The sequence below is a fragment of the Eschscholzia californica genome, unplaced genomic scaffold (genome assembly GCF_041429995.1).
Source record: "Eschscholzia californica isolate CP2 unplaced genomic scaffold, dmEscCali1.0.p SCAF_1, whole genome shotgun sequence".
NCBI lineage: Eukaryota > Viridiplantae > Streptophyta > Magnoliopsida > Ranunculales > Papaveraceae > Eschscholzia > Eschscholzia californica.
Genome location: NW_028238198.1, coordinates 8,912,315 through 8,939,928, shown reverse-complemented (window position 1 = coordinate 8,939,928; position 27,614 = coordinate 8,912,315). Strand labels below are relative to the sequence as shown.

General features: G+C 35.3%; 2 long non-coding RNA genes across 2 annotated transcripts; one reads left to right on the top strand and one right to left on the bottom strand.

Moving 5' to 3' along the window:
- The first annotated feature begins 993 nt into the window (after positions 1-993).
- On the top strand, positions 994-3,451 carry LOC147563876 (uncharacterized). Its single transcript, XR_015236708.1, has 3 exons — positions 994-1,414; positions 1,832-1,919; positions 3,195-3,451. It is a non-coding gene; the product is annotated as an uncharacterized LOC147563876 (long non-coding RNA).
- Positions 3,452-5,981: 2,530 nt separating this feature from the next.
- Positions 5,982-23,384, bottom strand: LOC147563875 (uncharacterized). Its single transcript, XR_015236707.1, has 3 exons — positions 23,261-23,384; positions 6,833-6,890; positions 5,982-6,363 (listed from the first exon to the last, which is right to left on the bottom strand). It is a non-coding gene; the product is annotated as an uncharacterized LOC147563875 (long non-coding RNA).
- Positions 23,385-27,614: the final 4,230 nt, after the last annotated feature.

Below are 27,614 nucleotides of genomic sequence, written 5' to 3'. Positions count from 1 at the left end.
GTAATGAAAAGAAGATGAAGATGGTGTTAGGTTTTATGGAAGAAGAAAATAGGGAAGACTAAAATAAAAAATTCTAATTTGTAGAGGACATAAGCGTAATATATTAGAGTATTGGCCCCTATAAAACAGTTATCCATATAAGAATTCTAATTTTATCATTTTCCACATAAAACGCCACCCTGCTTGATTTCAACTTGCACTAAGAGATAGAGTTGTAAATCGTCTTAAAGAAATTGGCATTGTCCTCAACTCAACCCTAAACAAAATTTATACTTACCGTTCAGCTAGTCTCAAGCTAAGATAACTTACACTTTTTGAATTTTGAATTTAGACTTGGGCCCTTCTGCTATTTGCTAGTTCCGAAATTTCTAACTTCAAAAAGAAAAGAATTTAAAGCACATAATAGCAAAATCTTTTGAAAATTTCAATCAGGACAAAGTTTAACTCTCCTCATTAGTTGTTCCCGTTCCAAGATCTCTGAATTAAAAGAAAATAGTAAGACAAATAATAAATCATTAAAAGTCAAAGTTCAACTTGTCTTGCTAATTATACCCATCCTAAGATTTCTAACTTTAGAGAGAGAAAAGTTTAAATCGAGAAATAGAATAATTTTTTAAAATTCTATTTCAATTTGAAATTTATGGAATATTTATTATGGCATATCCTATTTGATTTTCCTCTGAGAATCCTCTAGATGACGTTACAAACAAAGTGAGCTCCTTATATATAATCCCTAATGCTTCTTGTTCTCATTCACATCCATCTTTTTCCTTTCAATTTGATGTTAGTTAGCGATTGGGAGATTGATCGAAAGGTTAACCACATAAAAGGAAGTGAGTCAAAATCAAAGCTTAGTTTTTTTTTTCGGATTTTCATTTATTTTTAGTAATCCAACCTTGATTGATTTTCATTGTTTCTCCTATTATTATATTTGTTACATTAGTTTGGGGTTAACATTTGTTTTTTTCTTATTCAGCAAAATCAAATAGTTGTATTCAAGATGCATACTCAATCATGAGATTCAAGAACCAATAGATTATGTTTATCTCTTAGAGTCTTCATTCGAGATTGAGCATGATATATAAAATAGACTTGAACATGAAAAGAGAATTACTTTTTGTTGAACAATTAAATAAATATTTTAGAGACGAGTAGATTTCGGATGGTCTAAGAGTAATTTTGTTTATCATACCTTTTGTTTCTTTTATGCTCTTTAGATTCAATTGTTCTGCATCATTTGGACAATTTATTCAATTACTTTGACCATGCAGAGCTTTCTTGTGGATACAAAGGTGAAGTTTCTCACATGGAAGAATTGGTGTCCATCAAATTTGAGTATGTAGAAACTCATTTTAATGACATTTCCCTAAAAATGAGGCCACCGGTTCGATTCCAACTTATTCCAACTTCTCAGGTAGTGTGCTATTACTTGATTTCAACTAATTTTGTTCAATAGATTTTATTGTTTTGAAGTCTTGATATCCTTTCTATTGATCTTGAGCCATCACCACATACACTAATTTCCTATGTGTAGCCTTGTTTTCTGGATTGTTTGTTTTCAAATTAGCATGTCATTTTATTTATGTGTTACAGTATTCATTAGATAATACCATTGTACATGTATTTAGAATTTACGATGCCAGATGCAATAACAATTATTGTATTTTCCATATATCTACTTGGAAAATGTATGAATGATTGTTATAAATTTTAGGTCACTATCTTTGTAGGAGTCCATATAAGAGAGCCATAATGTTAGAGTCTGTTAACCATTTCCTAACATTTTATGGGGTTTCTATGATTCTGCTGAATGATTTTCAATTTTGGGCAGATTAACGAGAGTGAACGCATTTGCGGCTATTGAGATCATACCTCGATGCCTTCACATCATGGAATTTGGTGATGAATTCAAGCAATTAGTGAGTAGTCAGAGTTTCTTGATCTATTAATGTTTTGCAAGTTTTTTTTTTTTGCAGTTGATCCATTTGTTTTAGATTTTCTTAAGACATGTTTAAAATCCAAGTTTGCCACATGGCTTCTTTGCGTCTTCTAGACACATGATTCACGCACTTTAGCATAGGGGTGGACAACAGATCAAAGTTATCCCTTGGGCATTATTAGTTTTCATCTCAAAGCCGGAAGGGATGCTAAAGATCCGATCTATTTCCATATGGATTACACATAAAAGATCTAAGTTTTGCACAAGATTATAAAGATATACTTAAATTTTAAAGCACATAATAACAAAATCTTTCGAAAATTTTAATTAAGATAAATTTCAGCTCTCCTTATTAATTGTTCCCATTCCAAGAATTCTAACTCAATAAAAAAAGGTACTAATTGAGGCAGATAATAAGTCATTAAAAGTCAAGTTCCACTCGTCTCACTAATTATTCCCGTCCTAGAATTTCTAACTTTAAAGAGAGAAAAATTTAGGTGGTGAAATAGAATAATCCTTTAAAATACTATTTCAATTTGAAATTTATGGAATATCTTTTATTATTTTATTTTGTTGCAAGGATGGAATATTAATTATAAGGGTGGACCTTATATATATTTTCCTAAGACATGCAGACATGTATGGTAACTTTAGGTTTAATTACTATTTGGTTCCCATCAAAACAACTATCTTAGAGATACCCACTACAAGAAATAGGGTTTAGATTACTTCTAGCCATCAACTTACAAATTTGTTCAACAAAAAAAAATACTTACAAACTTGTTTACTTTTATTCTAAATGAACTTCTACTTTAAATCAGGAAATTTAGAAAATATCCTTGGGTTAAACAACAATCATAGACTTCAACACTTAGTATCACTTACTTTATCAACTAATCATAAACTAAAGATCATGAAAACCTTACTTTTGAACTATATATCCAACTTGAATATAAGAACAATTAAACTTGTGTTGAGAAGCCTGTGAGACCCTCAGAATATGACAAAAGGAGCTTCATATTTGAAGCTTGAAGCTAACAACCCGTTAAGATGTATACAAGTTTTAAGCCTTTGAGACCCTCACGTAACTCGTAAGAAATCTTTAGGATAAGGGCGTTATTTGTGCGCTAACAACCCGTAATTATCATCCTAACCGATTATAGACAAGGAACATTGCTGCTTCAAAATATGAATGGAATGATAATGTGATCTTGAATCTAGTGACTTATGTTGAAGATTCCATTTCCCACGACAGGTTCTCTATTGTTACATTGATTTAGGTTTGGAGTTTGTTGACGGACAAGATCGGAACCATCTTAAAATACCTCGATGCTATTGGGGAATTGCACGAAAAAGACTATAAGAGCTACGAGGATTTGTGCATGGGCTACTTGGGTGTGAGTAAACAGCAGGGTGGTCTAACTTTCTCTTAGGTTTTTGTGTATATAATAAGTTGAAAATTGTATATGTAGAAAAGAAATGATGGAAAGTTATTTTAAAGGATTTGACTCTAATTTTTTCATTGAGTTTTCAATTATACACAACACAGTAATAGGATATGCGGACCAGTCTTCTGGGCTGCTGGTGATATTGTCTACTTTGACACTTCTAGACCTCACACATTTTAAATGGTCTTACTAGGAATGGTTTGTCCGACCAGCGAAATGACGTCCTCGGGAGTGGTCTGGATCCAAAATGGTGAAAGTGTCCGCTTTGAAACCTAACTTAATCAGTGATCTCATATTTTGGATTTTGTATGTCACTTTCGAAATAATAATTACACTCTAAATATATTTGTGACATGATTTAAGGTGTACCTTAGTGGGTAAGAGTAGTGATCACGTGTAAGATATGAATGGTTCAAATCCTCACCTAAGCTCTACAACAATTTTTTCTCAAACATGCATTATATCGGGGGCCGACTTTTAAACTCTGTTTGGGGCCTCCCAAATCACTAAAACAGACCAAATTTAGCTATGGATAGAGGTCGTAGCTGATACGTGGAAGTCTGTAGCAGATTATCCGTTGCTACGACCTTGACCCTTCGACTGAAAAGGTCTTTGCTACGACTGCCTTAACGGAAAATTGCTCATCTTTCGTTACGGAGATTTCTCATCTTTCGTTGCTACAACATATAACCGTTGGATGTTTTAAGAATTACGGTACAATCCGTAGCAAAAGGTCCTAAATTTCCAAAATAATTTGATCGTTGGATATGTAGTAATTATGGTATAGGCCAAAGTAAGATGTCCTATATTTTTTACAATAATGCGACCGTTGGTTTTTATTTGTTACAACAGTTTCCGTAGTAAAAAGTCTGAAGCAAAAGGTAATAACAACATCAATACGTGAACACATTTGACCTGTTATATACACATGTTAATTAATAGTAAATAACTAAGATGCATATGCAACAAGACACACATATAACTAATCACATTCATTCAATATTCATTAGAAATCTATTGTATTTCGACAAAACCTTCCACTCACTTATATCCATCATACCTAACAAGAGTTGACCCTTCCACTCACCACCCCTGAATGTTCATTTCCATCTTGTAAATTAATTTTGAATGATTGCGACTTTGGGCCATCCAAATATTCTCTGGGCATAAAGATTTTCGCCAATTAGATGTGACTAAAGATACAACGTCATTCAGAGTTTAAATCGATGTGTTTATTTGTTACATTTACCCCCCTGATCTTTATCTCCCACTGCCAACCACCACCGCAAGCAACTCCGACCACCACCGCAACCAACTCCGACCACCTCCATTTCCAACCACCATTACCATCCTTTCTCTCTCCTTATTTATATCTGTCTTTGTTCTGGCAAAGATAACCTTCGCCGAAACAAAGAGAGTAGGGGGTGAGGGAGAGAGAAGTGGTGGTGGTGTCAGTAATCGAAAGTGGTGATGGTATTAATCGTTGGACGTGGTGGTGGTGTTAGTACGCGGAAGTGATTGTGATTCTAATGGTGGTCGAAGGTCAAGTTCAAGATTAGGGGGCAAAAACATAAATTATTTTTGGACTCAAACAAAGTTTACCGCTAAATCAAGTCTAATTGATCAAAAATTTCTGCCTTGGAGAATATATTAGATTCCCTAAAGTCGCTGCCTTGGAGAATATATTAGATTCCCTACAAATTGTTTCATATGAAAATCAAAGCAAGAAATTGCCACCCGATCCCAAATGTACCTCTTCTTTTGTATGAAGTTTAAGATCGAACCTTACCAAATAACTTAACGAATTATTTTAGGTTTGATTGTTGAATACCAAATTACACATTAAGCAAATGAGGTATGTTTTAACCAACTAAAGTTCATCTCCTAAATGAAAACAAACCAATTAAAAATGCAATCGATTCCATAGTTGAGTTGATTTCATTTCGTTGTCGAAACTGACCAAGACTCGAAACGATCAAACCCTAAATCAAAACAAGTGAAAAACAACTCAACAATCCAAGGATTACTAGATAACCCCACGTTTTCACCAACCTAGTCTTTGGGTTTTTTTTTGTTCTAAAAAAACCCCAAAGACTGGGTTGGTGAAGACCTGGGGTGTTTTTAGTAATAAAACTACATTTCTATTAGGTTGTATTTTTCACTAACACGCTTCTCTTTTACTGTTAATTTTTGTGTAGGGCATTGTATTTTTAATTTTTGGTGTCTCGGATAATTTAATTATAAGAAGCTAAAAATAGATTTTTTTTCATCATAATATCTCAAAAAACTTTAATATTTATTATATTCATCAAAGATATGAAAAATATGAACAGGATTTCTCTAATAAAGTCTTTTGTTACTTCGAAAGATTAACAATGAAATCTCGATAACATATTACTTTCATTTGTTTAAATTAGAAATTTACCCGTCAAAATATTCAACAGATTAAGAGGAAAGAGAAAACATTGTTCCTCTGAGAGTATATATTTACAGATAGTATATCTTTTCTCTTTATTTACAGGATCAAAGAGCTAAATCTTTCTTAAAATAAAATGATATAAAATTTCTCTTTTTTCTTGAAAGGCAAAATGATAAAAATCTAATAAAGATAATATCTCTTATCCTTTAAAGACAAGAATCTATCCAAATCCATATTAAATAGTATAGTAAAGAAATAAGAGCAAATCTTTGTAGCTTCTAGAACAAACTTAGTTACCCAACACCATGTCTATATATGCCCAACCAGGTCTTTTTGGTTTTCACCATGAGATGTCTATTCCATCCTTTAATCCACCAACTCTATTTTTTTTTTCTACTTTACCAATTCTTCACAGAAATGTTAGTGGGAATAAGAGGGACAAGAAAGAAAGCCATCTAAACGAAATCAAGGTTTGATTTTCTCTTCTCTTTTTTGTAATATAGATTAATGTTAAATCTTTCTTCATCTCGCGTCTTTATCTTCTTCACACGATTTTCCTACAAAAAAGTATGAGAATTGGGTATGAAGTCAATTTCGATGAAGTAATTTGGACTTAGTGTTATTTTTTCTTGCAATTCATGTTGTGCATCACTTGCTTCATTTTCTTTTTAACTATAAACATAGTATTATCAGTGAATCAAAAGTTTATAGTATTAGAAGTAAAGCTACAAATACAGAGAATAAAATCAAAAACTATAATTTTAAAGAAAAATGAATTGGGACTCCCTAGGGATACTCCCAAGTGTACTCCCCCTCACAGAAGAAGGTTACTTTGATCTTTTCAATCCGACAAAATTGTGAAAAGACCAAAATAGCTTTGTCATTGTGAGGGAGAATACACTTGGGAGTATGCCAAGGGAGTCCCCTATCATCATTGAATTTTAAAAACACACTCCTAACTATGACCTGCAACTTACCAACCAATTTGGCACCATAGCCTCAACTGCAAATAAGAACATGACTTACCTAACTGCGATCATGTGACAACAAATATAGACTTTGAATCAAGACCACCACTTAAAACCTAAAATAGCACACGAACAAAAGAAAACATATCTAATTAAAGAGAGATAGATCTGGAGAAGTAATCGAAAATACGGGTCTAAAAGGGATAAAAATAGACTTAAGGAAGATGGATCTAGAAAGACAAACTAAAACAGATCTAAAAAAAAATTCCAAGGGACAGAGATCTTAAGTAAAGAAGATTTGAAAAAAGTAAATCTTGAAGACAAACTCAAAACATTTTGGAAACATACTTTCGAAGCCAATCACATAAAATGTTTCAAACATCTTCATTTGATTGATTTAATTTGACTGATTTTATTCTTAATAGTGATATTTCTTATTAACTGAACCTGTTAGGTTTAGCTTAATTTCTAGACATGTGGTTCACGCAGTCGTTAGATACCAGTCCATAAGAGGTGTTTGTAAGTAGAGAAAGGAGCAGAAAAAAGAGGATGAGAAGCAGAAGAAGAAGAAAAGGATTAGCATAGGAGGTGGCATGAGAAGAAAAAAATAGAGAGATCGGTAGGAGAAGGAGGAAGGAATAAGACAATCATCTCAAATGGGAGAGAAACACTCTTAGGAGTTTCTCGCCGTAATTTATTTTTTGTTGAACATAAAAATATTAACGACTTTGATTATGTTTGTACTAATCTATTATTTTTTTCATCAAAATCCTTCTTTATTCTTGAATCACATGAAGAAGATGAAGTGTTTGAGAAGTGGAGGCCAGATTTATTCCTTTTCATTGTCATAGAGAGTAGTCCGTGTGCATCAAATAACATATGATTGTTATAAACTAAATACATAAATTAATTTTTGGGATAAGGTGACGTGTATACTACAACAGTTTGTACATGTTGTCTTGTAATTGCTTCGAGTATGCGCACATTATCCTCAGAATAGGTTAGATATGTATTACTATGCTACGTAACGAGTGAGCCGCTTATCTTAAGATGTGAGCTCGCTAAGTACCTGTTCCCCATCACCGTGAAAATATTTTGATGCATGGAAAGTACTAACTTTTGAGATTATTCCACGTGATGCATGGAAATTCGGATGCGTCGAGATTTTGACGCGTAGACATTCTGACATGTGGAGAGGGGAATGCGAGGAGTTTCCTTTAATATATAGGTTTTAGCCTTTTATATGTTGAGTCTGACTCAAAGATCCCACCAAGAAATTTTAGGGTTGGGCCGAAACGAGAATGAGTAAGTCGAGTTGGACTTGACGCCTCACGTGGTCCAATTTGCAGTCCACTGGCTTAAGACGATATTTGGCCAAGACAAACATCTGATACTCTTGGTATATTTTTGAATAGCAATAAACAGACAAAAACAATATTTCTCTTAAGTTACGGTTATCAGGTTATGCCATGCTTAATTGGTTTCTTACACAAAGCACTCTCCTCTTACTGTCTGATATCCACTTTGAATTTGGATACATGACAACGCCGTTGAGGTTGAAGGTAGAGCAATGTCAATTGTCATACTATCTATCTAATATTTATTTTGTAATAGAATTTAGATTGTAGTACAAACCAAATCCGTTACCTCCCGTTATATATTTTTTTAGATTATATTTTTACATTATAACTTTCTAAAACTTTAAAAGATTTTGTTCATATTACGAATTAAATATTAGCTAGTAAACTTTATATAGTTTGACATCTTTCCTAATCATACCAAATTCAATACCATAATTAGAATTCATAATTAATGTTTTTGTTCCATTGTGTGCTCATTCTGTCTCATAGTTTTGCATTATTTTAGAAATTTGTTCGTCTGGTTTTAACTTCACATAACTTTTGTGAATTTATGAGTTTAGTTTCTCACATGGAAGATATGGTCGACATCAAATTTGAGCTTGCAGAGGTTCACTTTATTGTTGCCGAATTGAGGACACAGATCCGGTTCCAAACTATCTACTTTTCGCAAAGATTAATTTCCAAGGTAGACTATTTTTAATCTTAAATGCATGGATGATAAATATAAGTGGCCTCACTTCTTTCTTATGTTGTTAAAATCTAACCTAATTTTTTATGTTTTTCTTTTCAGGGTAAGATGGGAATACAAGATTTCCGACTATTAGAATTGTTATCGGAATGTTACAAAAACATCCTCCGACCGGTAAATCTAGTGACTATGGATTAAGATACACACCGTCCGTTCTTGTTGTCGATAATTCAAAAATGAGTCGTTTGATTTATCGAACTCAATTAACCAAGATCGGTGCTGCGTGCTGGAAAGCGGAAAATGGACTTGAAGCAGTGGTACTTTGTGAATTTGGAGCCGATTTTCATCTCATTCTCATTGATTATGACTTGCCGCTCTTGAATGGCCCTGAGGTATAAAACGTTTTTTCCCCTAATCTATATAACGTTTTTTAAAGATCCTTTTTCCGTTATCACATATGTAGAATTTAGGTTGATCGATCATAAAATAGTTAGTATGTGAAAAATATTTGGTAGGTCTGACCCCATGCGCTTGTAGTATGTCTTTTATCTCCATCTCCATCATCGTATATGTTCCATATTCATCAGCTTTGCCATCTTCTTCATCTTATCTAGCTCCAATTCGCTCAGGACACCCCAACCAAATTGATTATGATACACAGAGAAGCTACTTCAGACTCACGAGGAAACACTGCAGCTTTTCATTATTATATTGCCTGATTTTACTAGTTCCTATAGTCAGCTACACCTGATGGTATTATCGCCTAGAAGAAGTAACTTGGGAACGAAAGAAATTTCATGGAGCGAATGTACGAACAATTAAAGGTACTGTAATAGTCCCACATTGCTCACAAGAGTGGCCAGAGACTGGGCTATATGTGTAAGCTCAAGCTTAGTAAGTACCGAGGCCTTTTGGGTAGGCTTGTGGTGCCTTCGCCAAGGACAAAACCCCGTACCAGTGTGAGGTGGTTAAAGCGGGGACAATATCGGCAACTGCTAAGGCTTGGGGCGTTACAAAGTGGTATCAGAGCTCTAGGTTCATAAATCCTAGGATCAGTGTGTAGGGTTCAACCCCTCTAAGCGCATAGTACGTAGTAAAGTTTTGTACGGAGCTCTTGACTGTCTAAGTTTTGACTTGGTTTCTCTTTTGGATTTGAATAGAGTTATGGTTAGCGAAAGGGCTACTGGTCGTGGCAGAGGTCGTCGCAGTGCTCGCACCCGAGGGGGTGGTAGAGGTCGAGGTCGAGGTGTCCTACCTAAGGAAAGGGGTTCTACAGCACCAGAGGGTACACATGAACAGTCAGGGGGTCATGAGACCACAAATCCTAATCTGAACGGAAGAGAGACAGTGACAATTGATGCAGCCGCATTGCAAATTTTGATTAACAATGCAGCAGAGGCTCAAACAAGGGAACAAGCTCGGACGCAGAATCCGACACTAGAGACGGGAGGTCCTGATGTGAATCTGAGGCCACCGACTAAGATGACCTGGTTGAAGTACTACCATGAGTTTATGAAAATGAGACCGCCAATATTTGATGGGACTGGAGGACCGGTAGAGGCATATGAATGGTGTAAGGAGATAGGGAGGATGTTCGTGGCATTTGATTGCTCCGAGGAATATAAGCAACGGATGGCAGTGTTCCAGTTGAAGAAGAATGCAGCTACTTGGTGGGACACTCAGTCTAGGCTAGTGGATCCGTTAAGGTTCACCTGGGAAGAATTTAAGAAGGTCTTCATGGAAAACTTTATTTCTTTCTCGGCACAACAAACACTTAAGAGGGAATTTCAGGAATTGAAGCAAGGGGAGAATCAATCAGTTTTGGAGTATGAGAATGAGTTTCACAGACTCTCCCTCTTCGCTACTCAACTGATTCCCACAGAGGAGGAAAAGATTGAGAGGTTTGTCAATGGGTTGCGTGACAACATTGCTAGGTACATTGCTGGGCAACCTAGTTTCGACACCTATCAGAAGGTGGTTTCTTGTGCTAAGGTTCACGATGCTCGGATACAGGAGGCAAAGAAGCAGAGAGGAATCAAAGTGCAAAGCAAGGGTGAACAAAAGGGGAACAGTAGCAGTTATGGGAAGGTTGGTTGGAATCAGAGCAACAACTATAATGATCAACGGGATGGTAAGTGGCCTCGGATCGAGGGAGGCAACATGGATATGACAGTGGTGACTACAGGTAGGCAACCGCCAGTGGCTAATGTTGATGGTGTGGAACAGAGACCATTTAGAGGAGTTTGTTTTAATTGTCAGGAAGTAGGACACAGGTCTTTTGATTGTCCGAGGAGGACTAGAGCTCAAACAGGAAATCAGGGGCGTCATCATGAGCGTAACCCACAGGGCAGACCACAGGGACGTGGGCAGCAGCCACAGTTGAATGTTATCGTTCCTAGAGATGACCGCGCACCTATTAATGTGGTGGAAGGTACATTCCTTATTAAAGGTACTATCAATGTTCATTCCTTCAAGAACTTCAAGAAACTTAAAATTGTTAAACATGATTCTTGCTATGAGTATAATGGTATTACGGGTGGATTTAAAGTAGATCGACTTAAATGGTTAAACATGAATGTGATCCCATTCTTGCTATGAGTATAACGGTATTACTGGTGAATTTAAAGTAGATCGATTTAAAATGTTAGTTCATTTAATTTTCTTTAAGTTTAAATTTTGTCGATTGGGTAATTGTTTCTTTCAATTGTGAATTACGTTGATTAGTTAGTTTTTTATTTTGTTCCAAATTGCAAATTATCTAAACGTGAATTGTCTTATAACCCGGATGATGCCATGGTTTAATACGAAAACTGTGAAAGTTGGTAAATTCTAGTTTTGTAATGTGTAGATTGATTTGTTTTTATTTTTTTGAATTCTTCAGTGTGCCTCGAACGCTTGACCTCTAAGGTGGAGGATTATACCTCTAACCACTCCAACCAAGGGTTGTTGGGTAGATTGATTTGTTGCTTGTGATATACGCATATTTGTAGCGGTATTGGTCGTCGGTTACGCCGATAATGGTGAAGGTGAACAATGGGAGGAGAGAGATTTTGTCTAAGTTGCTTAAGAGTTAACTTATTTTGTTTATATGCAACATATTATTTCCCAAGAGACAGACTGGTTCACCGTGTTTGTTAAAATCACGATTTTTTGATAACCAGAGATAGACATTGAAATAATTGACACGATAATATAACGTAGTTCGGTCGGAATCTCACGACCTACATCCACGGAGAAATAACTGTTCCATTAATAATCACCACGACTCGTGGGTTAGATCGGTTACATTGGTCAGACTTAACTCGATAAACAATTCTTAAGACCCTACTCTTATTTATAGAGAAGTTAGGGTTTAGGATTTCCTAGTTTCTCCTAACTAAACTAGGAAACAATATAAAATCTTACTAATAATAATATTAGATATATTACAAGATCCCAATATGTTAAACTAAATATTATGGATCTTTATATCATCAAATATCTTGATCGTCGGATCTCCTTATCTCATCCGTCTTTTATATCACGTGTTTACACAAGTATCTCAATATTCAGACTCATCTTCATTGTCGGGTCTCTTCATATTGATCTGTCTCATATTACGTATCCTATTATCCCCCTCGCTAGTCGGAGTACGACAATTTTGAAGTTCCCGACTTGGAGAGAAAAAAAAGTCGTTACTCTTCTTATTTGTGTTCTTGGATTTTTTGATGCTTGGTGAAGATGAGTGAATCATGATTTAGTCACAACGAAAACGTGGGAAATGTGGTCATATTAAACGAAAATCAATGACGTTGTCATGTATGTAAAGTTGGTCATTGTATGAACAATGGAAAAGAAAATGTCAACATAAAATGTTGTGATGAGGAATGTCGACACGAAGGTCATTGCCGGTGAAAAGGGTTTAGAAGTGATCAGGGGCGGCCCAGTCCCAAAGCAGCCAAAGCAACTGCTTTGGACCTCACTTCATGGAAGGCCCCATATTTTCCCATTAATTAAAAGCACCCCATTAGAAAAACTAAAAAACAAAAAAAAGTCAAAGTAAAAACCTACTAAAACCAACCAAGACCTTTCCCGAAGGTCACTAATAACAAGCATTAAAAATGTGGGACCTACGATAAAAATAACCCTACTTCCTCTTCCTCTTTCTAAATTTTTGTTTCTTTTTCTCTTTAAATATTTATTCTCTCTTGCATTGTCTAAAAAATCTCCAATTTTATCTCTCAACTCAAAGACTCTAAACAAAGTAAATGATTCTCTATCTTGAATGTTCATGAAATAACTGGTACGAGTCTGATTATTCATGACTCAGACTCTAAATTTATAGAAGCTCACACTTCCATTGCGAGGAGCAGAAATAGCGAAGAAGGTGAGGCAATAGCTATACTAAATGGCCTTGTTTGGGCGGTTGAACATAACTATAAACATATTATCATTGAAAGTGATAATATCAATATCATCCAGAACATCAAAAACAGTAAACATGTAGTACAATGGCAATCCTGCATTCACATTCAGAAAATTAATGAAATCAAACGTAAGTTAGATAGGGTCACTTTCAATTTCTCTTGCAGGAAATTTAATGTTGCGGCGGATACGCTTGCTAAGAGGGCTCGAAAGAAGCATAAATCAGAATCTTGGAGTAGAATTCCGTATTTTATTTCGAAGTTGTATTGTAATGACACTCTTATTACTTAATAATAGTATACCCTTTAACAAAAAAAAAAGTAAATGATTCTCTATTTTTCACCCTTATTTTTGTGATTTTTTTCAATCCTTTCTTTTTTACCTTTTGAGTTTATTATATTTGTTATTATTATCTATTTTTAAAAAGAATTAGTTTGCATCCTATTAAAGAAGGTCGCGGCTTTGGGATATAATGAAAAATTTTGGGGGAATAAAGACTTATTCTGTCAAGATTGACTTAGGGAAAGCATTTACTTTTTTGCCCAAAAATTCATTTGTTTTAACCTTGGCCCTTAATCTTCTTCCCCTTCTCTCTTCCTATCTCTCCTGCTCATCCTCTCTCTCCATGCTCATCTCTCTCTATCTATCTTACTCTCACCTGGTTTTTTTATCTCTCACTGTTACTCCCTCTTTCTCTCAGCCTCTTTCAGTAAAAGGTAGATTGAAGACACATCCTATATTCAAACCCTAATAAGAAAAGGACGTGATTTTGTTCCAATAATTACAGAAATTCATTACTCAAACTCAATCCAATTTCGATTTGTACATTATGTTAGAATATAGCAGTTTTGCTATTATGTAAAGTTGTTAATTATTGTAATATTCATGAATAGGGAAGTTTCCCAAGTTTCCCTATATTCATGAATAAGGAAGTTTCCCATTATTCCTAAATTACTTCTATATGTAAATCCTTTGTAAACCTATAAATACTTGTGTAAATCAATGAATAAAACACACAGAGAAATCTTCTCACATATCTCTCTCTCTTTCTTGTCCCCTCTCTCTGTGTTCAAGCTATTATTATTCAAGAGGTATTTCCCTCTTCACATGGTATCAGAGCCAATTCAGTTTTTTTTAATAATCAATTTCTTCTATCATGACTACTACTGAAGTCGATTCTGGAGACTATACTCCTCATTCTCCACCTAATCTGGTGTTTGATGTTCATCACTCTGACTCACCAACTACTATTCTCATCACTCCATTATTAACCGGAGATAACTATGCCTCTTGGTCAAGAGCCTTCATGGCTCTTCGGGCAAAAGATAAATTCGGGTTTGTAGATGGTTCTATTCCCAAACCCACTTCTCCAAATCAATTACATTCATGGGGAAGGTGTAATGATCTTGTTAGTAGTTGGATTATCAATTCCATTGCTCCGGATATTCGGTCTTCCGTTTTATACGATGAAAGTGTCGCCGATATTTGGCGTAATCTTTGTGAACGGTTTTTTCAAACCAATGCCCCCAAAATTTATCATTTGAAACACGCAATTTCATCTTTCAAACAAGAAGGACATGATGTTTCCTCCTATTTTACTCAACTCAAAACTCTACAAGATGAGTTACAATCCCTTATGGTAATCGATCCATGTATTTGTGGTCAAGGGAAATCGTTACTTGATCGTACTAATCAAGAACGTGCTATGGAATTTCTTCAAGGGCTTCATGACCATTTTTCGGCAATTCTAAGTCAAATTTTGTTAATGTATCCTTTTCCTTCAATCCTAAAGATTCATTCTCTTGTCAAACAAGAAGAAATCCAACAAAATATCATGGCCGCTACTTCCAATCCACCGGAAGCCGCCACCCTTGCAACATACAACAATGATCAACGAAATTTTCGAATGGAGAAACCAAACGCTCAACGTCCTAAACGAGCTCGTCCCTTTTGTGACTATTGTCAACAACATGGCCACGTCCGGGCTACATGTTATCAATTAAACGGTTATCCAAACCGTTCCAACTCGGGTGCTCGGCCAAATCTCCCACCACGACCGACCGGTCCACTTGCCGCCACCGTAACCGAGACGGTTGATCCTCCAACGGGAGCACCTCTAGCCACCTCATTAACTCAAGAGGAATATCAAGGTCTTCTTTACTTCTCGATCACCAACGCCATTATAACGGCACTTCCAATCCTACTCAAGGATCTACCGACGCAGGTATTAACTTTACAGGTATTCAATTCCTCTCTTCTCCTTAGGTTATTAATTCTGGTGCCGCCAAACATATATGTAGTTCTTTATCTCGTTTCTCACATTATGTTGATGCTCCACCCCAATGTTTTGTCCGTTTACCGGACGGTAAACGTATTCAAGTACGTCACATTGGAACGATTGTTTTCAATTCAAATTTAATTCTCAAAAACGTTTTACATGTTCCGGAATTTAATATCAATTTAATTTCTGTCTCCCAACTCACCAATTCTCTTCGATGTTTAGTAACATTCGATTTTTGTTCATGTGTTTTTTTTGGACCCAGTGACGAAAACGAGGATTGGACTTGGTGATCTCCATGAAGGACTATACTTTCTCCGCACGGATATTAGGATTTGTTCCTTTTCAATTTCTAGTAATAGTCTATATAATTAAGATGTTTCCGATATTTGGCATTGGCGCCTCGGACATCCTTCTTCTTCTATTTTTAAGTCTTTAATTTCAAAAACTCAATGTATGAAATCAGTTTCATTCAATAAAAATCCGTGCGAAATTTGTCCCTTGTCCAAATTTACACGTTTATCTTTTCCGTTAAGCAATTCTACTTCTTCTCGTCCCTTTGAATTAATTCATGCGGATTTATGGGGACCTTTCTCCGTCCCCTGAAACTCTGGTTGTCGTTATTTCTTAACTTTAGTGGACGATTTTACTCGTTGCACTTGGATTTTTTTAATGTCACATAAATCCGACACTACTCAATTTCTCAAGAATTTTTCTAATTATATATCAACTCAATTTGATTCTTCCATCTCCAATTCACAATCCGGACAAGGAACGATTCCTATTCCGAAAATTCAATCAATCCGATCTGATAATGGTATGGAATTTATGAATCATGAACTTCAATCATGGTTCCGTAAGAAGGGCATTATTCATCAAACTAGTTGCCCTCATACTCCTCAACAGATTGGCATCGTCGAAAGAAAACATCGACACATTCTGGAAGTAGCACGCTCCTTACGTCTTCAAGCCCATCTCCCAATTTCCTTTTGGGGTGAATGTGTTCTTACGGCAGTATATCTCATCAACAAATTGCCAACACCAACATTACAAGGCATTTCTCCTCATGAAAAACTCTTGGGTTCTCCTCCCAAATTTGACCATCTTCGGGTCTTTGGATGTCTATGCTTTACTAATGTCCTTTGGTAAAAACAAAGTTAGATTCCCAAGCATCTCCGGGTATTTGTCGTCGGCTATCCCCACAATCAAAAAGGATATCGCGTTTTCGACTTGAATTCTCGTAAAATAATCACCTCTCGTGATGTCCTTTTTTACGAAGATAAATTTCCGATGTTGTCTAAACATCCGATCTCTTCTCCTCCTCCTTACCGACCGATGGTCTCCATCCACGATAATGGTTCCTTTAATTTTCCGAGGACATCACCATCGGCTCCTCGTCAAGTTTCTCATCAAGCGTCTGATGTGCCTATAGGCACTCCCTCAAGGCTTTTCGGCTATGTCCCTTCCGCTTCGAGTCAGCCCGACAGAGCCGACTCCTCTTCGGGCACTCCTTGGCACCTCACGGACCGAAGCCAGAGCCCGGCTCCCTCCTCCATCGATAACGCACCCACATCTTTAGGGACGCCTCCTCCCGATGGTCCAATTCATCCTTCACGGCCATCCCGCAACCGCCGACCACCCACTCATCTCAATGACTACATCTGTCACTCTTACCCGGATTCTAATGTGGTCTACCCTCTTACTCTATCTAAATTTTAAACAATTCTCGAGTTCTCATCAAGTCTTTCTCAATTCGGTAATCACAACAGTTGAACCCACTTCTTTTTCTCAAGCCGTCAAATCACCTGCAATGTCTAAAGAAATTGCCGCTTTAGAATCAAATAACACATGGACCATTACAGACCTCCCTTTTGGAAAAAGGGCCATCGAATGTAAATGGGTCTACAAAATCAAATTCAAAGCCGATGGTTCCATTGAACGCTACAAAGCCCATCTTGTAGCAAAAGGATACACACAAATCGAGGGTCTCGATTTTCATGACACCTTTGCCCCCGTCGCAAAGTTAGTTACTGTACGCGTTCTTCTATCAATCGCGTCTATTAAAAGTTGGTCTCTCCACCAACTAGATGTAAATAATGCCTTTCTCCAAGGCGACCTCGATGAAGAGGTCTTCATGAAATTACCTCCCGGTTTCTCCAAACAGGGGGAGTCCAAAGTCTGTCGCCTTCAGAAATCTCTCTATGGCCTTAAACATGCATCTCGTCAATGGTTCTCAAAATTCTCATCCGTCCTTATCAAGAAGGGTTTCACTCAATCCCTCTCCGACTATTCATTATTTTTTCTCTGCACATCTTCCGTACATCTATACGTTCTAGTTTACGTTGATGATATTGTCATCACTGGAAATGATGAATCCGCCATTTCCACACTTAAATCCTTTCTCCACACCACTTTCTCTCTCAAGGATTTGGGTCATCTTAAATATTTTTTAGGGATCGAGGTCTCCCGATCCTCCAAAGGCATATTCCTTTGCCAACGCAAATATGCCCTTGACATCATTAAAGACTCTGGTCTTTCGGCATGTCGTCCTTCTCCTTTCCCAATGGAATAGAAACTTCGCCTCAGTCCTTCCGATGGTGATCCTCTTCCGGATCCTACCGTTTACAGACGGCTGATTGGTCGTCTTCTCTATCTAACCGTAACACGTCCCGATATCTGTTATGCGGTCAATAATCTTAGTCAATTTCTACAAAAACCCAGCACTACTCACCTTGATGCTGCTCATCGGGTCCTTCGTTATCTCAAAGGATCCATTGGCCATGGCCTTCTTCTCTCTTCTTCTAGTTCTCTAAACGTCACTGGATACTGTGACTGGGCTGGATGCCCCTCCACTCGTCGTTCTACCACGGGTTACTTCACTATGTTGGGTTCTAGCCCTCTCTCTTGGAAATCCAAGAAACAACCAACGATTGCTAAATCTTCTGCTGAAGCAGAGTATCGTGCGCTAGCACATCTCACTAGTGAGCTTCAATGGCTGAAGTACCTTCTCAAAGATCTTGGCATCACACATTCTTCACCCATGACGGTTCACGATGATAACAAAGCTGCTCTCCATATCGCCGATAACCCAGTCTTCCATGAACGAACAAAGCATATTGAGATTGATTGTCACTTCGTTCGGGAAAAGATCAAAGCAAATGTCATCGCTCCTCGTTTCACACCAACTTCTGAACAACTAGCGAATATCTTTACCAAACCACTAGAAGCTGATGCATTCAAGACGATTATTGGCAAGTTGGGTCTCACATCCCTTTCGGCTCCTACTTGAGGGGGAGTGTTAGAATACAGCAGTTTTGCTATTATGTAAAGTTGTTAATTATTGTAATATTCATGAATAGGGAAGTTTCCAAAGTTTCCCAATATTCATGAATAGGGAAGTTTCCCTTTATTCCTAAATTACTTCTATATGTAAATCCCTTGTAAACCTATAAATACTTGTGTAAATCAATGAATAAAACACAAAGAGAAATCTTCTCACATATCTCTATCTCTCTTTCTTGTCCCCTCTCTCTGTGTTCAAGCTATTATTATTCAAGAGGTATTTCCCTCTTCACACATCAAATGATCTCCAATTAGTTAAATCCAGGAATATCAGATTTCATAACATAAATAATTCAATCAATTAGGTTTCAGCAACCAAACTTGGGAGTTTACATGATAAGAACAACAAAATACATGGAAGCAAAGATTAATTAGGGTTTTCAGCAACCATATATGGGAGGTGAAGAAGATGAGGATATCTGTTATGGAAGTGATGAAGGGTGTGATACTAATGTTTCTTCTCTCTAGGTCAGAAAGATTTGTGCCTTGTTTTCACAAGTTCTAGAGAGAGAATTGTGTAGAAGATGACTTGGTGGTAGTGAATCCAATCCAAATTCCAATGTGGACAAGTATGAAGCAAGTGGGGATGACGGGTGTTTTCTCTCAACGTGAAGGTTAGCAGAGACATTGAGAGAGAGAATAACGGCGAGAGAAAAAGATGCATGAAGATCACGAGGCGAAGTTCAATCGTGTAAATTCTTGAACTACAAAATAATTACACCCCATAAGTCAATGTTGACTAGTTAAGTCTTTATTCCCTATAGAATTTTCTTTATACCCCAAAGGATCCACCTTAAAGAATAAGCGATTTTTTTTGTTGAAAGTAAGTGTTGAGTTTATTACTTCTAAAAAATTAGGTTTTAACAAACAAAAAAGACATTTTATCTTCAAAATCCTTTAATCCTTATACAATATATTTTAACGAGTTAGCTATGTTGTCAATTGAATAAGATATGAAGGGAGAATTGGACTATTAACGCATAATTAGTAATTTTACATCTCAAAAGGCAAAACAAATGTTTTCGAAATATATTTAGCTCATCTCTATATGTAAATTAGATCTTTTTATATAGTATATAGTTCGAGTTTATGATTTTTAGTAGTGTTTTTCATACTAAATTATTTGTTACGGTAAAAATTAACATTTTACAGGTAAGGGAAAAAAGGCCCCAAATTTTTCTTTGCTTTAGGCCTCCCAACTACTTGGGTCGGTCCTGGAAGTGACCTAATGAGTAACAACAAAAAATGCGTTTTGTTTAAAATCGACAAGAAATCATTATCGGAATGGCAAATAAAATATTGGATAAATAACACCCAAAAATTATAATGTCATGAAAATTGTTGACAAAAGATTGCTTGTCGTGAGAATGTCAAAGTCGCAGGTACATTTCCGGAAGAAAAACATAAAATAGATGAAAGAAGTCTAAATTGAAGAAAATTAAAGGTCACGATAGATAAATTATGATTTTGAAAATGTCACGGGTGATTTCGGAATTACAAGTCAATATAGATATATGGTATTCGTTGAAGCAATGTCTCTCTCTCACACAGAGGAAACAGAGAGGATGAGGATTAGGGGGTAATGTTTGATCAAGTAACTTTTTGGACTGAAATAAAATATTCCCCCAAGAATATACAAAAAAACATGGATTCCCTGGAGAATCTATTCCCGGGATATTATTCTTTATTCCCCAAAGCCGTGGCCATTTGCATTTGTCCACCATTATTATTCCTCTTAGTTGCTTGTGTTAAAAACATTTGAAATTAAAGTGTAAGAAGTTAAGAAAGGATAGTTTTTTGCCATAATATCTCAAACAACGTAAATACTTACTATATTCATCAAATATAGGAAAATTATGAAAATGATTTTCCCATTAATTTTTTTCCTATTGTGGTAGATTAACAATGAAATCGTGATAACAAATTACTCTAATTTGGTTAGAGTAGAAATTTACTCATTTAAATATGAGGAGAGAGAAAGGCTTTTGGTATAGGAAGAACACTATTTAGTAAAGGCAGAGCGTTAGAAAGGTCAATTTATGTAATTGGTCTTCCTTTACCAAATTAGTTTAAGGAGGGCGTTATAAGGATCATCTAATAAATAGTACCAAAATAGAAGGACTTAGATAAAAAATAATAATAAATATAATATTTTATTCACTTGTAGTTTCTCTCACATAAACAACCAAAACCCTAATATCGTCACTACTATCAACATCATCATTACTATTAAAAAACTTGCAAAGTGTACCATCACTATAGTCTTAGTTTCGAGTTTTTAATGGTGCCTCAAGATCTCATGGATGAGGAACCACCGTTAATGAAGGAAACTACAAGTAAATAAAATATTAGATTTATTATTATTTTCTGAAGATATTATGTCTCATGTAAAGAAATATCATTTTCTTGTCTTCCTCTATGGTTGAACAACCGTTTTAGGGTTTTATGTCATTTTTTTTGTTAAGAATTTTCGGTTGGATCGATGGAAAAAGACAACAAATTTCGGTAGGGTCGGCTGAAAAAGACAAAAAATTTCGGTCGTAACGGCGGAAAAAGATGACAAATTATATTAGGGTCAAAATGTTTCGAAATTTGTATATCATGCCTTTTAATTTTTTTCAATATTATTTTGTTTGGGGCCCCGATAAAAAATCTCGCACCGGATCCCCAAAATCTCAGCCACGCCACTGAATGCAAGATGTGAACTTGTTAGTTGTTATGTTGACAGAAGAAAAGGTGGAAGAAGCTCAAGATAAATTAATGGAGATAACCCAGGAACTAAATGAACTTATCGATGAACACAATCAACACCACAGTGATGAAGAAGAAGAAGATAAAGTCGATAATACTGAAAGGATGAAACCATTGTACAGAAACATATAACAACACCACACACATTAGAAAAAGAAAAATAATAAAGGGTTACAGGTGATTCGAACACTATTGATATCAACCAGCAGGTCTCTCCCCTATTTCTCTCTATAGAAGTTTAGTTGTTGGTAATGAAAAGAAGATGAAGATGGTGTTAGGTTTTATGGAAGAAGAAAATGGGGAAGACTAAAATTAAAAATTCTAATTTGTAGAGGACATAAGTGCAATATATTAGAGTAATGACCCCCGGAGGTCCCAGGTTCGAATCCCAGAGAAAGTGGTATCTTTGGTTATTTGAATGGGGATTATTAGGGTATAAATAATGTAGTGTAGTTGAGCTTTAGGCCTTTATCTAGTTGGGTTATAGGCCTTAAGAGTTTGAGTGGACTATAGGCCAGGTCATGTTAGAGTTTGAGTGGGCGGGTAGCAAACTTATCACATCTTTGATGTATTCAATGCCAATTGTACGACAATGTAATCGGTTTCCAAAAAAAAGAATTCTAATTTTATCATTTTCCACATAAAACGCCACCCTGCTTGATTTCAACTTGCACAAAGAGATAGAGTCGTAAATCGTCTTAAAGAAATTGGCATTGTCCTCAACTCAACCCTAAACAAAATTTAGATTTACCGTTCAGCTAGTCTCAAGCTAAGATAACTTACACTTTTTGAATTTTGAATTTAGACTTGGGCCCTTCTACTATTTGCTAGTTCCGAAATTTCTAATTTCAAAAAGAAAAGAATTTAAAGCACATAATAGCAAAATCTTTTGAAAATTTCAATCAGGACAAAGTTTAACTCTCCTCATTAATTGTTCCCGTTCCAAGATTTCTCAATTAAAAAAAATATTGAAGACAAATAATAAATCATTAAAAATCAAAGTTCAACTGAGTCTTGCTAATTATACCCATCCTAAGATTTCTAACTTTAAAGAGAGAAAAGTTTAAATCGAGAAATAGAATAATCTTTTAAAATTCTATTTCAATTTGAAATTTATGGAATATTTATAATGGCAGATCCTATTTGATTTTCCTGGGAATCCTCTAGATGACGTTACAAACAAGTGAGCTCCTTATATATAATCCCTAATGCTTCTTGTTCTCATTCACATCCATCTTTTTCCTTTCAATTTGATGTTAGTTAGCGATTGGGAGATTGATCGAAAGGTTAACCACAGAAAAGGAAGTGAGTCAAAATCAAAGCTTAGTTCTTTTTCGGATTTTCATTTATTTTTAGTAATCCAACCTTGATTGATTTTCATTGTTTCTCCTATTATTATATTTGTTACATTAGTTTGGGGTTAACATTTGTTTCTTTCTTATTCAGCAAAATAAAATAGTTGTATTCAAGATGCATACTCAATCATGAGATTCAAGAACCAATAGATTATGTTTATCTCTTAGAGTCTTCATTCGAGATTGAGCATGATATATAAAATAGACTTGAACATGAAAAGAGAATTACTTTTTGTTGAACAATTAAATACATATTTTAGAGACGAGTAGATTTCGGATGGTCTAAGAGTAATTTTGTTTATCATACCTTTTGTTTCTTTTATGCTCTTTAGATTCAATTTTTCTGCATCATTTGGACAATTTATTCAATTACTTTGACCATGCAGAGCTTTCTTGTGGATACACAGGTGAAGTTTCTCACATGGAAGAATTGGTGTCCATCAACTTTGAGTATGTAGAAACTCATTTTAATGCCATTTTCCTAAATATGAGGCCACCGGTCCGATTCCAACTTATTCCAACTTCTCAGGTAGTGTGCTATTTCTTGATTTCAACTAATTTTGTTCACTAGATTTTATTGTTTTGAAGTCTTGATATTCTTTCTATTGATCTTGAGCCATCACCACATACACTAATTTCCTATGTGTAGCCTTGTTTTTTGGATTGTTTGTTTTCAAATTAGCATGTCATTTTATTTATGTGTTACAGTATTCATTAGATAATACCATTGTACATGTATTTAGAATTTACGATGCCAGATGCAATAACAGTTATTGTATTTTCCATATATCTACTTGGAAAATGTACGAATGATTGTTATAAATTTTAGGTCCCTATCTTTGTAGGAGTCCATATAAGAGAGCCATTTCCTAACATTTTATGGGGTTTCTATGATTCTGCTGAATGATTTTCAATTTTGGGCAGATGAACGAGAGTGAACGCATTTGCGGCTATTGAGATCATACCTCGATGCCTTCACATCATGAATTTGGTGATGAATTCAAGCAATTAGTGAGTAGTCAGAGTTTCTTGATCTATTAATGTTTTGCAAGTTTTTTTTTTTGCAGTTGATCCATTTGTTTTAGATTTTCTTAAGACATGTTTAAAATCCAAGTTTGCCACATGGCTTCTTTGCGTCTTGTAGACACATGATTCACGCACTTTAGCATAGGGGTGGACAACAGATCAAAGTTATCCCTTGGGCATTATTAGTTTTCATCTCAAAGCCGGAAGGGATGCTAAAGATCCGATCTATTTCCATATGGATTACACATAAAAGATCTAAGTTTTGCACAAGATTATAAAGATATACTTAAATTTTAAAGCACATAATAACAAAATCTTTGGAAAATTTTAATTAAGATAAATTGAAGCTCTCCTCATTAATTGTTCCCATTCCAAGAATTCTAACTCAATAAAAAATAAGGTACTAATTGAGGCAGATAATAAGTCATTAAAAGTCAAGTTCCACTCGTCTCACTAATTATTCCTGTCCTAGAATTTCTAACTTTAAAGAGAGAAAAATTTAGGTGGTGAAATAGAATAATTCTTTAAAATACTATTTCAATTTGAAATTTATGGAATATCTTTTATTATTTTATTTTGTTGCAAGGATGGAATATTAATTAGGGCTGTGATTAAATGAGCTCGAGCTCACAAGGTGAGGTGTGAGCTCGAGCTTGTGACCGTGGGATTGTTGAGGATCAACACACTTTACAGCTGGCTTCTCCTTAATTTGGGGGACAAATAACGTGGGTAAAAAATAAGTCATTTAAGTAGATATAATTGCACAATTGCCCTTGTCACACTATTCTTTTTTTCTTGGCTGAAACAACTACTTTTTTTATTCCTAAAACCACTACCTCTTAAAATTACTAAAACTATTTCACTCAAAAAAACAATACTAAAACTATTATACAGTGAATAAGACTTCCTCCAGGAACGTATTGCATCTTTCATGAACATCCTCACACCGAGTTATTTGTCGCCGATTAGATCAATGTACATTTTATGTATCAGATTCAATGAATATATAATTTTTTTATATTTGAAATCCGTTTAGATAATATGGAATATTAAAGACTCTATTATCCAATAAATATCAAGTTTTTAGAGACTCTACTAACCAATAAAAGTTGGATACACAACAAATACTAAGTTTTCATATGCAAATCCAAATGCAAAAGTACTATATATCTCATATCTGATAAACTTATTTTTTTTGAGTTGTTCAGCGTGTGCCTCAAACCCTTGACCTCTAGGTGGAAGATTTTACCTCTTACCACTCCAACCAAGGGTTATTGGCCACATCTGATAAACTTAACGAATATGAATTCGAATGTTAAAAATATTAGTGAATATATTTTACATTAATTTCTCCCAAGATTTTCACGGAATCTCCATAATGATATGTCTAATTTTTCAAGGAGTCTCCTCCAAATTCATCGAGCAAGCATCAATCACGGTTTTCGCATCACCTTCAATTATACACCCGTACTCTTAGAGGTTTAATGCCAAGTATGTCGCCAACTTTGCAGCTCGCGCTTTCTGCTTTCATGGTTGAAGTCGCTGACCAGGTTTGGACCATAGCCATTACAAGTACCCCATCATTATTTCGACATATTGTTGTCCCCACTGCCCGCCCATGAAGTAATGAAGCATCAAAAATTAATCTTCAGTTTGTTCTCCTGTGATGCTGCCTAGATCGAGACTTCACAATAAGATTCAGGATTTCGGTAGTATTTGCAGTGTGTTCAATACTCGAAAAATCTTGTTGTAGTAATTGTGCTTCTTGGATAATCCTATATATATTTGGTTGAACACTATTGAATGTACAGTTATTTCTCGCCTTCCATAAGCACCAAGAAACATAGACTTTTAGTTCAATAACCTCATGTTCTTCATCACCTGCCAATCATTTACAAATAATCGACTTAAAATCTTCATTCCCATCTACTCTTTGCTATTGAGGTATATTAGGATTTTGCAATAAATAAAAATTTCAAAATTTCGTAAAAGACTATACTTGTTTTTTTGCAAAATAGAAACAAAATTAAGACATAAAATTACTTGGTTTGAGAATTATACGTCTTAACTAATTACATTATTGAATTGGGAATAAAGTCAAAACAATAAAAAAACAAACGGGTGGTAAGTTTCCAAAATAAAAATGAATTGTAAGGAAATAGGACGTGGTGTAACACAAAGAAAAGGAAACTAGACGTCATATTCTTCAAGCAGTGGCAATTCTGTAAATACTGGTATTTTAATGGATTATTTTAAAAGTGATTGGATAGGAGCTGTCATTGGATTTTATGCGTTCACGTTTGAGAAAGATCTCATGTGTTAAAATCAATTCCCACCGTTAGATGACTCGAGCTCATACACCAAGGTATGAGCTCGAGCTCATCCAATCACTCCTCTATTAATTATAAGGGTGGACCTTATAGGAGTATATATTTTCGTAAGACATGCAGACATGTATGGTAACTTTAGGTTTATTTACTATTTGGTTCCCATATTCACTCTTACTTGAGTATCTCTAAACTTGCTTTTCTCTTTGTAAATTTAAATCATCATTTACCTTTGGGTTGATTCAATTCTCAACCATGAATTTTAGAGAAAAGTGAGTCAAGGTCCCACCAAAACAACTATCTTAGAGATACCCACTACAAGAAATAGGGTTTAGATTACTTCTGGCCATCAACTTACAAATTTGTTCAACAAAAAAAATACTCCCTCCGTCCCATTTTGTTTGGATGTTATTCTTTTTAAGGAAGTCCCAAAATGTTTGTCCACTTACTTGAAATAAGACTCTTTTATTACTAGTTTTATTGATGTTTCCCGATCTACCCTTACTTTTAATACTAATAAAAAAAATTCTATTGGTTCTACACTCGTTCCAATGTAGTTTTCATTGTAATACTCTAAAGTAAATATGGGTAACATAGGAAAATACATTTAGTTAGGAAGCAATAAATGAAAATCCTTAATAAGTTGGATCTCCCAAAAGGTCAAACAAAATGGGACGGAGGGAGTACTTACAAACTTGTTTACTTTTATTCTAAATGAACTTCTACTTTAAAACAGGAAAGAAAATATCCTTGGGTTAAACAACAATCATAGACTTCAACACTTAGTATCACTTACTTTATGGTACAAACCCGTATGAAGAAAAAATAAATCTTTCTTTTATCAACTAATCATAAACTAAAGATCATGAAAACCTTATTTTTGAACTATATATCCAACTTGAATATAAGAACAATTAAAACTTTAGTTTAAGAAGATATCAGCTCACATGCCAAGAAAAATAAAGCCTTCTTGTGTTGAGAAGCCTCTGAGACCCTCACAATATGACAAAAGGAGCTTCATATTTGAAGCTTGAAGCTAGACAAGAAAACACAGTATCATATGCTCAACCCGTTAAGATGTATACAAGCTTGAAGCCTTTGAGACCCTCACGTAACTCGTAAGGAATCTTTAGGATAAGGGCGTTATTTGTGCGCTAACAACCCGTAATTATCATCCTAACCGTTTATAGAGAAGGAACATTGTGACTATCATCCAACTTTTGGCATGATTTGGACAAGAAAACAATGACCGAAAAATGTTCGTGATATCATAGGTGTTCGACAACAATGGTGCCCGTGTCAAAAAAA